We start from the raw sequence: 13,315 nt of genomic DNA, 5'->3' as shown, positions 1-13,315 counted from the left end.
CTCAAGATCCACCTGCCTCGGCCTCCCAAAGTGCTGGGATTACAGCTGTGAGCCACAGCGCCCGGCCCTGGTTCTTTTTTATTTTTTTATTTTTAAGAGTAAAATAAACTTCTGCATTATTTAATTTTGTACTATTTATAGGCGCAATAAGGTTCTATGTTGTTAAATCTATCTTGATATGCAAGTCATCTAAAAAATACACTTTGGGAGGTTACTGATAAATTGGATTGCATATCTGACTTCTTAGTATTTTCAAAACCTGTTTTAAATTAATTAATTACAATGTGCTAAGAAATACTGAAAACAAATTCCTCTTCTAATTAAATTAATGTAAATATAGTTAAATAAGAATGACTTCAGTCTTAGTATTAATTTAGAATGTCTCTAAAATTAAAATTTTCCAGTTTAATATTTTTTAAATTCTTAAAAGCAGAAATGCAAATGAAATATTATTTTTTCAAACAGCCTCAGAATCCATGAGATAAAGCCAAATTTATCCAGAATTAAAGAATAAAAATATTCTAATTCAAAGCAGATCAGCAGTCAGTAATCAACTATGCCAAATTCAACAAATAAACACAACCAACACACACACGCACATGCACACAAACTCACAAAGAAAAATAGAGGGTACTTGTGTTTGTCTTTTGGCAAAAGGTATATTTTAAAGTTAGTTAAGAAACAGAAATTGGTTGCACTTAATTCAAAAATATTGAATAGAAATCAGAGTTACAGCTGAAGACTAACAAACTTTAAACGTTAAACTTTGAGCAAAATTTACTTTACACGCATTTATAAATAAGTTATTTGGCAAGGTAAATTATGTTGTGGTATTTAGTCTAAGTTTATTTTATCCTATTAGCTTAAAGATAATTTAATGTCGTTTTATCTCTGAAGTGACTATGCATTCCTAGAGGGAAAATTGTTTAAGGGCATAAAATATCTTTTCAAGACATTATTTGGATTTTACATGAAAGCTGAATTGAATGGAACATTTAATTTCTGTATTTCTTATCTTTACTATTGTAAATCAGATCATTTGAATTAAGCTAAAATTTGAGGCTATGTAAATATAAAGATGGCTCTGGAACTCTTATATTTAAAAATACTACTGTCTTTCATAAATGGCTCATAAAATTCAGATGATTTTGAGACCATGTGGACCAAAGATATTGTTCTAATTAAACTTTTAAACTTTGTTTAATTTTTGAGATGTAATATTTTCTGAGATAAACAATATCAGCAACATTACAAGTACTTTGAGGTTAAGTTGTACATATTTTCTGAAATTCCTTTGTAACCTTCTAATCTTTAGAATGATTAGTAGTACTGAGGTAATTAATTGTCTACACTTACCTGAGAATACTTCTGAGAAAATGATTATATAAAACTGACAGTTAAATATAAGTTACACTCATAGGCACAATAACATTAATGTGCCTAGATGTGTATGTTTTTGTAGATATTCATATAAATAAACCCAATCTATAATTTGGCTCAGAAAAATCAAAGAGCAAAAAAGTATAATTTCGGAAAGATTCTTTACATAGTTTTCTCATTTATTTTGAAATATGTTTTAAATCCAGATATCTTTGTCTTCAAAGTTAAATTAGGACCACTTCTCAGGCAATAGGCACTGTGTTCAGGTTGGCTAGGCCTAATTCTTAGTTATCTAGAGGAGAATTTATAAGAAATAAGCCTGCATCTCAGACCATCACCTTGTGTTCTATACTCAGGTATATCACTATAGAAACTTTTTCATATGGCTCAACATGAAAACAGTAAGATTTTTCTGTATTGTATTTTAGAGTGTTTAATGTAATTTGATTATTTTAGCCTATGATTTTAAGACATACTATTCTATTTTAAACATGTTATTTAGCAAATCATAACATTGTAATTTAAGTATATTATTGGATCACTTCTCAGCCTTTTGGCTAAGATCTAGTATAAATATATTATTTGTTTTCACTATAGCTATAGATATATATGTTACTATTTTGAAAATCTGACAACTCCTGAAGGCAAATAATTAAATTGAAAACTTCTCTTATTGCAACACAATGCTGATAAAAATAAAATTAAAAACATCTATATTGTATACTTAAGAAACATGTACATTATATTTTCTTTTAGATTTGACAGAAATAGTTGTTCTCCAAATTAAATCAAACATTTTATTTCACCTTAAAAAATCTATATATGAATTGTAATTTCATTTTAGTTATAACAACAATTAAATGAGCACAATGTGTAGAAAATCCCTAGATCTATAGTTATATTTAAGTACATATATATGCCTAAGTACATTATGAAGTAGTGCTGGAGAGTAACCGTAAAAATATCAAAAAAAAATACTTGATTTCAAAGTTTATTTTCTTAACCACTATCCTATTAATTCCTCCAAAACAAAGCCACTTCACAATTTCAAATTTCAGATAATTACTATGGCTCAGATTATAATTACTAACATCCTTTTCTGCTAAGAGGAATTGCAGGTTTATTTGATGCGTATCTGTTTCTATAGCTGGCTCAGGAAAGGTACGTAGTGATTATATGACACATGACTTTTTTTTTTTTTTTCTGGGAAAAAAATAAGATTTTTTAAATTTTATACATTTAAGATGACATGACAGTCATCTTTCTTTTTTTTTTTTTTTTTAGATGGAGTCTCGCTCTGTCTCCCAGGCTCTCCCAGGCTGGAGTGATGCCGCCTGATCTTGGCTCACTGCAAGCTCCGCCTCCTGGGTTCACGCCATTCTCCTGCTTCAGCCTCGCGAGTAGCTGGGACTACAGGCGCCCGCCACCACGCCTGGCTACTTTTTGTATTTTTAGAAGAGATGGGGTTTCACCGTGCTAGCCAGGATGGTCTTGATTTCCTGACCTCGTGATCCATCTGCCTCAGCCTCCCAAAGTGCTGGGATTACAGGCGTGAGCCACCGCGCCCAGCAAGATGACATGACAGTCATCTTAAATGAGCTCCCACTGGCCAAATTATGATAGTTTGCATATAACGACGTAAGAATTCACTGTTTGTAAAACCAGAACTGGCACCTTAATAAAGTTTAAAATACAAATTATTTATTTTTTGTATCACATATTATTTGGTGAAGGAGCAATGTTCAGGTGTAAATTTTATATACGTCAAATAGGCAAATGCAAACTTTGCATAAATTTTGTTATATTTTCTATCAACAGGAACCTTACAATTTTTCAGACTCACAATGTCTTGCCCATGAACACATTACTTAAGTCAAAGATAAATCTTATACTAAGTTGCAATGTTACTAAAATGTTATAATTCATAAATATTTCATGTTAAGAACCCTATTGAAACATACAACAAACTCTACAGAATAGCCTTTTAAGCACCCCCAAAACAGTATCATGATTTGTATACAAGCAGGGAAATCACTTAAACTGAGGCATAAAGACCACAATAATATTTCCCTACTAAACTCTACAGTAAAATGCCATAGCTAAGTTCTGCGTTCACTCTTCCCGCATTCCAAAAAATAATCTGAACAGCAGCCCTTGAATACCAGATATTCCCTCTGACATAGTCTACCGAATGAGAAGTAAACAGAAAAACAATTCGACTTCTGATGGTAGCTGGACTTCAGATGGTAGACTTCTGATGGGAGCTAACACTTGGTTCCTTGAAATCAGCTAAGTGTTTGACACATATCAGGAAGAGATACAGGGATTTCAAGAAGCTTGTACACCATCAGAAATGGCAAACACTTAGCTAATTGTGATATTCTTTCATGGTAAAGGCTTAGCATACACCATATCATGCATAAAGCTAAAATTTTTAAAGTGCAGTCATCTTCCTAGAAAACTCTTACTTTTTAAATACATGTTAAGTCCAAGATATCTATTGCTAGACATATTCAGTCACACAACTTTCCTCAAAAGTCTTAAAAGATACAACAAAATTGAGAGGCTGCAGTGGACAAATGTATTCATTGTTCTTGCCTATTCTCTGCTTTTTTTCAGCATGAAAGTTAATAAACACAAATCTTTCCTTAATATGTAATTTGTAGCAATGGTGCTGTTAAAATATTTCTTCAACTGTGCCATTGGAAAGAAATGATACTTATTTTAGTAATGTGATAGACAAGGAAACTTCAATATGAATTTAAAACAGAATGGACAAAATTTCAAAAAACAATGACTCATATGGGTTCAAGTTCAAGGCTGGAGTAATGCAAAAAGAAGCACTGAGTAATAAATGGTGAGTAAAAAGATATATGTTTCACGACTTCAATATGAATTTAAAACAGAATGGACAAAATTTCAAAAAACAATGACTCATATGGGTTCAAGTTCAAGGCTGGAGTAATGCAAAAAGAAGCACTGAGTAATAAATGGTGAGTAAAAAGATATATGTTTCACGTTCTTCATTAAAACCTAATTAAGAAAGTTGGCTATCAAATTGAATTTTCAAATAATTAAGAATAAAAAAATAGAACTCTTTTGTACAGGTCTTGAAAGACAACTCAGCTAACTATGGATTAGAGCACTAAATTGTCAAATATTTACATAACCAATATCCTAATTTTGCATTAACTGTGTACTTTCTCTAATATTTCATCATAAATTTCAATTCCCATATAAGTCTACTTGCTAGGAAAGACAATGGACATTCCAAAAATACTGAAATACTTATTTAAGTATTTCCAAAGGTTATTGACATGTATACTTGAGAGGAAGATTAAACAAAAACTTATTGACAAAGCAGAGCATTTATTAAAAGAAGATGCTTTTATTGACTTAAAATTTTAATGTATGTTTATCACAGGGGATTAATTTACCCAAGAACTTTAATAAATATTAGCTACACAATATCATTTCTCTTGCTCTAATTTAGTAAATCTATGTTGAAAAAGAAGATAAATCCACAGACCTTTTGAAGGAACTAGATCACCACTGCAGGCTCCTAAAGACACCAAAAAACTGTGAGTTCTCTTGGTCTCTCAACAGCAAGGGTTGTGGCCTTGGGCAAGTTCTCAGTCCTGGTCACCAGCTGCCTGGAAATTGGCTGGGTACTGTTTAGGGGGCACAGTGGGAGTGAGACCACTCCTTAGGACTGCCAGGTGTATGGGAATGGGGTGAGGCCAAGGACTGCTGTTTCCCCCACTTCCCTGACAAACTGTATGACTCAGCAGAGGTAGCCATAATCCCCATTAGAATATCATTCCATTGGATAGGGAACCACACCCCCATTCCCCACAGCAGCCACAGCAACACTGACCCAAGGAATGGATGAGCTCAGACACACAAGTCCTTGACCCCACCTGGTGGTCTTTCTCTACACACCTTGGTAGCCAAAGACAAAGGACATAATATCTTGGGAGCTCTATGGCCCAGCCAACCACATGAGAATCCTAAATGCTTAACCAGGTGCCCCTAGGGCAAGTTTGCATCCTCCCAATAGGACCACAGCTGATGCACTCTTGAAAGTGCTACCTCCTGACTGAAGACCAACCAACACAAAAACAGTACACTAAACAAAAACTCAACCAAGACCCTCAGAGAGTCTACTTCATTCCCCTGCTTCAGAGGGATTATATCACAGGACTCTTTGTAGACACTCCCCAGTAGTGGAGTACTTGTAGTTGCATTGGGGGATTAGACCCAGAAGAACAAAAACAATTCCTGCAGTTCAGGTCTCAGGAAGCCCCATTTCTAGGGGAAGTGGGAGAACACCACATCAAGGGAGCACCCCATGGGAAAAATGAACCTGAACAGCAGCCCTTGAATACCAGATATTCCCTCTGACATAGTCTACCCAAATGAGAGGTAAACAGAAAAACAATTCTGGTAATATGACAAAACATGGTTCTTTAGCACCCCCAAAAGATCATACCAGCTCTACAGCAATGGGTCCAAGACAAGAAGAAATCTCTGAATTGCCAAAAAAAAGAATTCAGATAGATTATTAAGCTAATCAAGAAGGCACCAGGGAAAGGTGAAGCCCAACTTAAATAAATAAAAAACATGATTCAGGATATGGAAGAAAAGTTATTCAGTGAAATATAGCATAATTCTTTTAAAATCTCAACTTCTGGAAATCAAGGACACAGACAAATGCAAAATGCACTTTTAAATCTTGACAATGGAATCAAACAAGCAGAAGAAAAAAATTCAGAACTTGAAGGTTTTCAGATTAACCCAATCTATCAAAGACAAAGTAATTTTAAAAATGAACAAAGCCTCCAAGAAGTTTGGGAGTATGTTAAACATCCAAACCTAAGAATAATTGGTGTTCCAGAGGAAGAAGATAAACCTAAAAGTTTAGAAAATATACTTGACGGAATAATTGATGAAAACTTTCCCAGCCTTGCTAAGGATATGGACATCCAAATACAAGAAGTGTAAAGGACACCTGGGAAACTGATCATAAAAAATCATCACCTAGATACATACTCATCAGGTTATCTAAAGTCAAGATGAAGGAAAGAATCTCAAGAGCTGGGAGACAAAAGCGTCAGATAACCTACAAAAGAAAACCTATCTGATTAACTGCAGATTTCTCAGCAAAAACACTACAAGCTAGAGGGGATTTGGGTTCTGTTTTTAGCCTCCTTAAAGAAAACAATTATCAACTATGAATTTTGTATACAGACAAACAAATGCTGAGAGAATTCACCACTACCAACTCAGCTCTACAAGAACTGCTAAAAGGAGCTCTGAATCTTGAAACAAATCTTTGAAATACAACAAAATAGAATCTCCTTAAAGTCTCACAAGACATCTATAACAATAACATAATGGAAACAAACAAACAAAAAAAAACCAAAGTATTCAGGTAACAAATAGCACAATGAATAGAATAGCACCTCACATCTCAATACTAACATTGAATGTAAATGGCCTAAATCCTCCTGTTAAAAGATACAAAATGGCAGAATGGATAAGAATTCACCAATTAAGTGTCTGCTATCTTCAGGAGACTCACGTAATGCATAAGGACTCACATACACATAAGGTAAAGGAATGGAAAAGATGTTCCATGCAAATGAACACCAAAAGTGAGCAAAAGTAACTATTCTTATATTAGACAAACCAAATTTTAAAACAATGGCAACTAAAAAAAGACAAAGAGGGACATTATATAATGATAAAAGGACTAGTTCAACAGGAAAATATCACACTTCTAAATATATATGCACCTAACACTGAAGCTTCTAAATTTATGAAACAATTACTACTAGAATTAAGAAATGAGATAGACAGCAACACAATAATAGTTGGGGACTTTAATACTCCACTGAGAGCACTAGACAGGTCTTCAAGACAGAAAGTCAACAAAGAAACAATTGAGTACTGTCTCAGACCACAGTGGAATAAAATTGGAAATCAACTACAAAAGACATATTCAAAACCATGCAAATACATGGAAATTAAATAACCTGCTCCTGACTGATTTTTGGGTCAACAATGAAATCAAGATAGACACTTAACAATGCTTTGAATTGAACAATAATAGTGACACAACATATCAAAATTTCTGGAATACAGTAAAAGTGGTGCTAAGAGGAAAGTTTATAGCATTAAATGCCTACATCAAAAAGTCTGAAAGAGCACAAATAGACAATCTAAGGTCACACATCACAGAAGTGGAGAACAAAAATAATCCAAACTAAAACCCAGCAGAAGAAAACAAATGACAGGAACAGAGCAGAACTAAATGAAATTGGAACAAAAAAAAATAGTAAATCTCTACAAAAAGAAAGAGCTCTGTTCTCTTTTGTTTTTTTTAAAAAATAGTCTACATCTACAATATTTATCATTTTAAACAAAAGTGGTTACTTAATGATATTAAAATAAAAAAACTCAATATTTTCATGAGAGCACTGTGAGGACAATATATTTATTCATACACCTAATATTCATGAATCATAGTATTTCAGGCACTGTTTAAAGTGTTTGGTGGTAACACATAACATGGAATTGTTGAATTATATTCACATTGCATTAGCTCAGCCAGTTTCAATCTTTATTAACAATTTCAAGAATATAGACAACTAAAAGACTCTCATGAAACAGAGAGAGACCTCTGAGACCTGTCTAGGGTCTCTGAGGATCTCTAGCATTCTCCAGACCCTTTTCTTGCATAGGACATACATATCTGGCTCAGATTAATAAATCAATTTTTTATGTGAAATTTATGTAATTATTCATATTGTAGTGAGCATTTAAATGATGAAAAATATCCATTTATACCTCAAATCCTGTTTCTTTTTCATAACATTCTTCAAAGAATCATGTCTCATAGGATTTTTATTGATCTGATGTAAAGAATCCTGGAGCCAAAGCATCTTAGAAAAACTATTCAATAGATAATTTCTTGCTTATAGCAAATATCGTTAGTCTATTTATCTATAATTTCAATTAAAAGGAGCTCACTTTCTCTGGAAAATAAAGGGAATGAGTGGATCACAGACTAGCTACTTTAACTCTGTCCTCATATAAGAATACAGCAATTAAAAGATAAGATTTAAATTATCCTCTATCTACTGAGAAAAGACAGAAAATTAAAAAATGAAATAAATGGGTAGTTGCCAAATGAATATAGCTTTTTTTTTTTTTAATAAACCTGAGAACATAAATTGGTTGTGCCATGTAGAGTCTGGGATTGCAGTTTTAGAGAGAGTAGTCAGAAAAAGCCTAACTATAAAGGAGACATTTGAAGAAAATCCAAGGAAGTGCAGGAAGCAGCCATGAAGGTATCTGAGAGAAAAGTATTCCACACAGAGGGACCAGCAAGTACAAACACTGTGAGTTAGGAGCATGCCTGGCTTTTCTATGGTGCAGAGAAAATACAAAGTGGCCTGCATGGAGAGAACAAGGTAAGAAAAGCAAAATATAAGATCAGCCGGAAAAAGAGAAATATTATATGGGGTCTAGGATGAGTACTATAAATGTTTGCTTTTGTGGTTTGATTGTTCTTGGCATGTTGGCTAAGTTTTATTATTTTTAAAAATTCTCTTTGATTTTTTTCTCATGGTCTTCTATTTTCTTCAGGTCACTTCAAACCCCTCATTTTCCCAGTTTGTAGTTTGCTTAGGCTTTACTTCTGCATATGAATCCTTCCACAAATTATACCAAAAGCCACATGGGAGATAATTTTCTTCCTCTTCGGCTTGAAAGTTGTTGGCATTTGCATAGATAATTTATAAAGTTCATCTGATGCCAGGTGTGTCCTCCTCAGAACCAGATCCATTGAGGTTTCTATATCTCCAATTCAATCTGTGGTATTCTGCAACAGATTTCTTCAACAGCAACTTATAACTTCGAAAATAAATCTTCCCTTGCTGCGTGGTGAAGTGTAAAACATACTCTAATCCAGCTGAGAGGATATTTGATACTCCTGGGCTGCTGAAGAAATCAGTAAGAAGACTCTTTAGACTTATAGAGTATTCTTTTACATCAAAATCCTCACCAGCAAATATTATCATGGATTTTGTTTTCTCAGGGCATTTACTGTTCTTAACGTCTGTTAATGAGACAGATTTCTCAATGCCTAATTCTATCATATCTAGCAAAAGATAGTCATACATATGATCTATTATTAGATTATTTGTTCATTTCTTGTTATGGGAGCCATATGTGAATAAGGAACAGTGTGACTTCTTTGAAGAATTCCAGTGATATCTGACTCTAGAATGGTCTTGTAATATTTTTCTTTTTGTACAAAAAGCCACATAGATTTTTCAGTGCATACACATTTCTAAGTACTTGTGTCACTGTTGCAGTTGCATTCTCCTCTTTAATCAACATGGTATTTTAAATATTTTCACTGAATTTCAGTTCTCTCTTCTCAAGGAATTTCTTGGTTCTTATTATTTTGGGCTTTACAACTTGATCCATGGCTACTGCAACCCACAACCCAAACCACGTAAAATGCTAAGTGTTTTTTGTTTGTTTGCTTGTTTGTTTTTAATATTCAATAAGATAAAAAAAAAAAGAGAAGTGACATGATATCTCCTACCCATTATAAGTGTCAGTGTCATTCTAGATCTTGTATTGAGAGTAAACTGTGCATTTCTGGGAGGGAAAGTAAGAGTGGAAGCAAGGAGACCAATTATAAAGGTATAGCAATATTTCTAAATAAGATCAGAGAGAGTCTTGGACAAGAGTATTAGAGGTTGATGTGGTAAAAGCCCTAGTATGTTTTGAAGACAAGACAGAATGGAATTTTCATGTGAATTGCCCTCAGGGTCTGAGTGAAAGGAGAAAATCATAGATATAATCAAGGATTCTTACCAGATCAATGTGAAGAAAGGCGGAGACTATGGCTGGAGTAGTTTGGAGAGATGAGTGTACAACAATTTGGGGACATGTTAAGTTGGAGATGTCTATTAGAAATTCTAAACTAGATGCCACAGAAACAGACATTCAAATTTAGATTCCAGGGAAGAGAGTATGGCTGGGGATACAAATTTTGGAAATTTCAGTGACATTTAAAGTCATGACTCTTTATTAGATTATCAAGGAAGTGACAGGAGACTGAAGAGAAAAGAACCAAGAGGTCAATTTTCCCCTGAGAGACATGGGGGTAGAACAGGAGCCAGCCAAGTTAACCAAGAAAAAACAAATTGCAAAGTAGGAAGGAATCCAAGATACCACGGTGTTTTGGAATCCAAATCAAGGATGTGTTTTAAGGAGGAGGCAGTGATAACTGTAAAATGCTTTAGAGGACTCAGAAGAGAAATAAAAATTAAACATTGAATTTACCATTGAATTATTGCTGTTGATAAAATATGTTGTGGTAGAGATGCTGAGACAAAATGTTTTATATTTTTCTTTAAGCACAATATATAAATTTGATAAATGTCTTTTTTACAATGGATATTGTTTGGAATTTATGCTTTTGTTTTGACATATATAGGTATTAATTATTTATTTATTCTTTGAGACCTACTATACATAAGATCCTCTCTTAGCTTGTGTAGAGAAATCAATCCATAAGATTGACAAAGTCCCTGAATTCATGGAGTTTACATTGTTTTGGATGTAATTAAACCAATATGTCCAAATATTAAGTATTTATGCATATATTTAACTGCCATGAAAAGATAAAATATAATGAAGGGATATAGTATGAGTTGGGTAAGTGACTGCTTTTGTATGTTTTTCAGAAAGCCTTTTCTGAAACTATTAAATTTGTGTTGAGTTATGCAGTATAAGAAAGAAACAGCGTCATAAAAAGCTGTTGTATGGGGAGAGCATTCCGGTAAGAGTAAAGAGTTGCAAAGCCTCTGAAATTAAAACCATCATAATAAAAATAGCCTGTATTTACTGAGCACTAACTGTGAGCCAGACACTAAATATTTTAAATGTATTATTTGATTTAATCCTTGCAAGAAGTCTACAAAGTAGATAACATTACTATCTTTAAAGATTATAAATATGTTGCTAGAGAAATGCAGCTATGAAGCAATGAAACTCACATTCATAATTTGCATGCTTATAGACATTATGTTACTTCAAATATGTTTTGTTCAAGAAACAGATAAATAAACTATAGAGTGAAGAATCCAGGGCCCAGATTATATACAGGACTTAATGAGTGATGTAAGTTTGTTTTTTTATTATAATACTAGTCAGACATCATTTTAATTATTATAGCTATGGAATGATATTACATACTTGTTTGCTTTTAAAGATCATTCCAACTGTTGTGTAGATAATAAAACATAGAAAATCAAGTTCTTGAAATTACTGAATTAAATTTCTCCCATGGATGGGTAACAGCATACTCTCTGGGCAATGGTTTCTAAATGGGTGTATTTTCAATTTTATAATTATTAAAAGTACATTATTAAATTACATTTATTTCTGCTTGGATTCATTTTTGATATACCACAATGAACATACATTTTAAGATTGCTAAAAAATAAACCAATTATTAATTCCCATAAAATATTTTCTGCAGAAGTTATTTTGTAGATGTATTCATATGATTTAAATTAAGTTTCATAAAATGCACATGCTTAAGCAGAATATACACACTATGTAGTAGAAATTTAAGAAAAATTTGCATCAAAGTTGTTTAACAAATACCAAATCTTTAGTATTCTGAGGGTTAGTCCTCAGGTCTAGTTGTCAGTTTTCTGAAATTGTCATGATATTCCTGATTCTTTATCAGACATACAACAAACTTCATTCCAGTCTGTCAATCCAACTGTTCTTATTGTGAAGATACTATTTTTTTCTGTTAAAAATAATTTTTAAAAAACCCTTGTGTATTGAATAAATTTGGGATTAGAATGATTTCTTTTTAAAAGATATGATAGTGAATACGAACATTAAGAGAATGCAATATTTCTTTTCAAGCTCTGTTTAAATTTCAGAACTGCAAATTACAATGTAAATTAAAATAATTAGATATTTAAAATGTTAACTGCAAAATATCTTGGATAAGAAGTAAACTAAATCTTCAATTTATTATCAAAACATTAATAAGCATTAAACTGAATGCACATAACTATGATAACTTTCACTCTTTTATTTGAAAGAAGGAAATATCAGTGTGGGTGGTGTATATTTCTCCTGTATTGTAGAGATCTTTGATGCAAATTTAATCCAAACTAAACCTTCATAGTGCATAGTTGCTGTCCAAGGGAGGACCAGAACAACTATCAAAGCATAGCAACACTCTACCCCTGCCAAGAGGCTCATTTTTTGTGGAGGGTCAGACTGAAACAACATATGGAACATCCTAGGATGTTTTTGAAAATAATACAGCCATTTGCTGGCAATTAATTAATAGAGGCAAAAAATCTGAGTGTACTACTAATAGAGACAGATCAGTCAAAAGTTTAATGGGGACATCAGGAAATAAGCAGTCCAACAGAACCCAACTAAAACCATTGTTATTTCTGAAGCACAGGATAATTATGTACATGGCCCAGGTCGCATCCACTGTGAACGCTATCAGGTAGGGAACATTTAAGATTTATATAACTGGAAAACCACTGCTCAGTGAAATAAGAGAGGACACAAACAAATGGAAGAACATAACATGCTCATTGATAGGAAGAATCAATATTGTGAAGATGGCCATACTGCCCAAGATAATTTATAGATTCAATGACATCCCCATTAAGCTACCAATGACTTTCTTCACAGAATTGGAAAAAAACTGCTTTAAAGTTCATGTGGAACCCAAAAAGACCCTGCATTGCCAAGACAATCCTAAGCCAAAATAACAAAGCAGGAGGCATCACGCTACCTGACTTCAAAGTATACTATAAGGCTACAGTAACCAAAACAGCATGGTACTGGTACCAAAACAGAGATA

At 33.1% G+C, this 13,315-nt stretch overlaps 1 pseudogene; it reads right to left on the bottom strand.

The window, feature by feature from the left end:
• Window positions 1-9,010: 9,010 nt before the first annotated feature.
• Window positions 9,011-9,879, bottom strand: LOC105516275 (annotated as a pseudogene).
• Window positions 9,880-13,315: the final 3,436 nt, after the last annotated feature.

Source organism: Colobus angolensis, unplaced genomic scaffold (genome assembly GCF_000951035.1).
Source record: "Colobus angolensis palliatus isolate OR3802 unplaced genomic scaffold, Cang.pa_1.0 Scaffold279, whole genome shotgun sequence".
NCBI classification, from domain to species: Eukaryota; Metazoa; Chordata; class Mammalia; order Primates; family Cercopithecidae; genus Colobus; species Colobus angolensis.
This window is presented reverse-complemented; position numbering and strand designations above follow the sequence as displayed.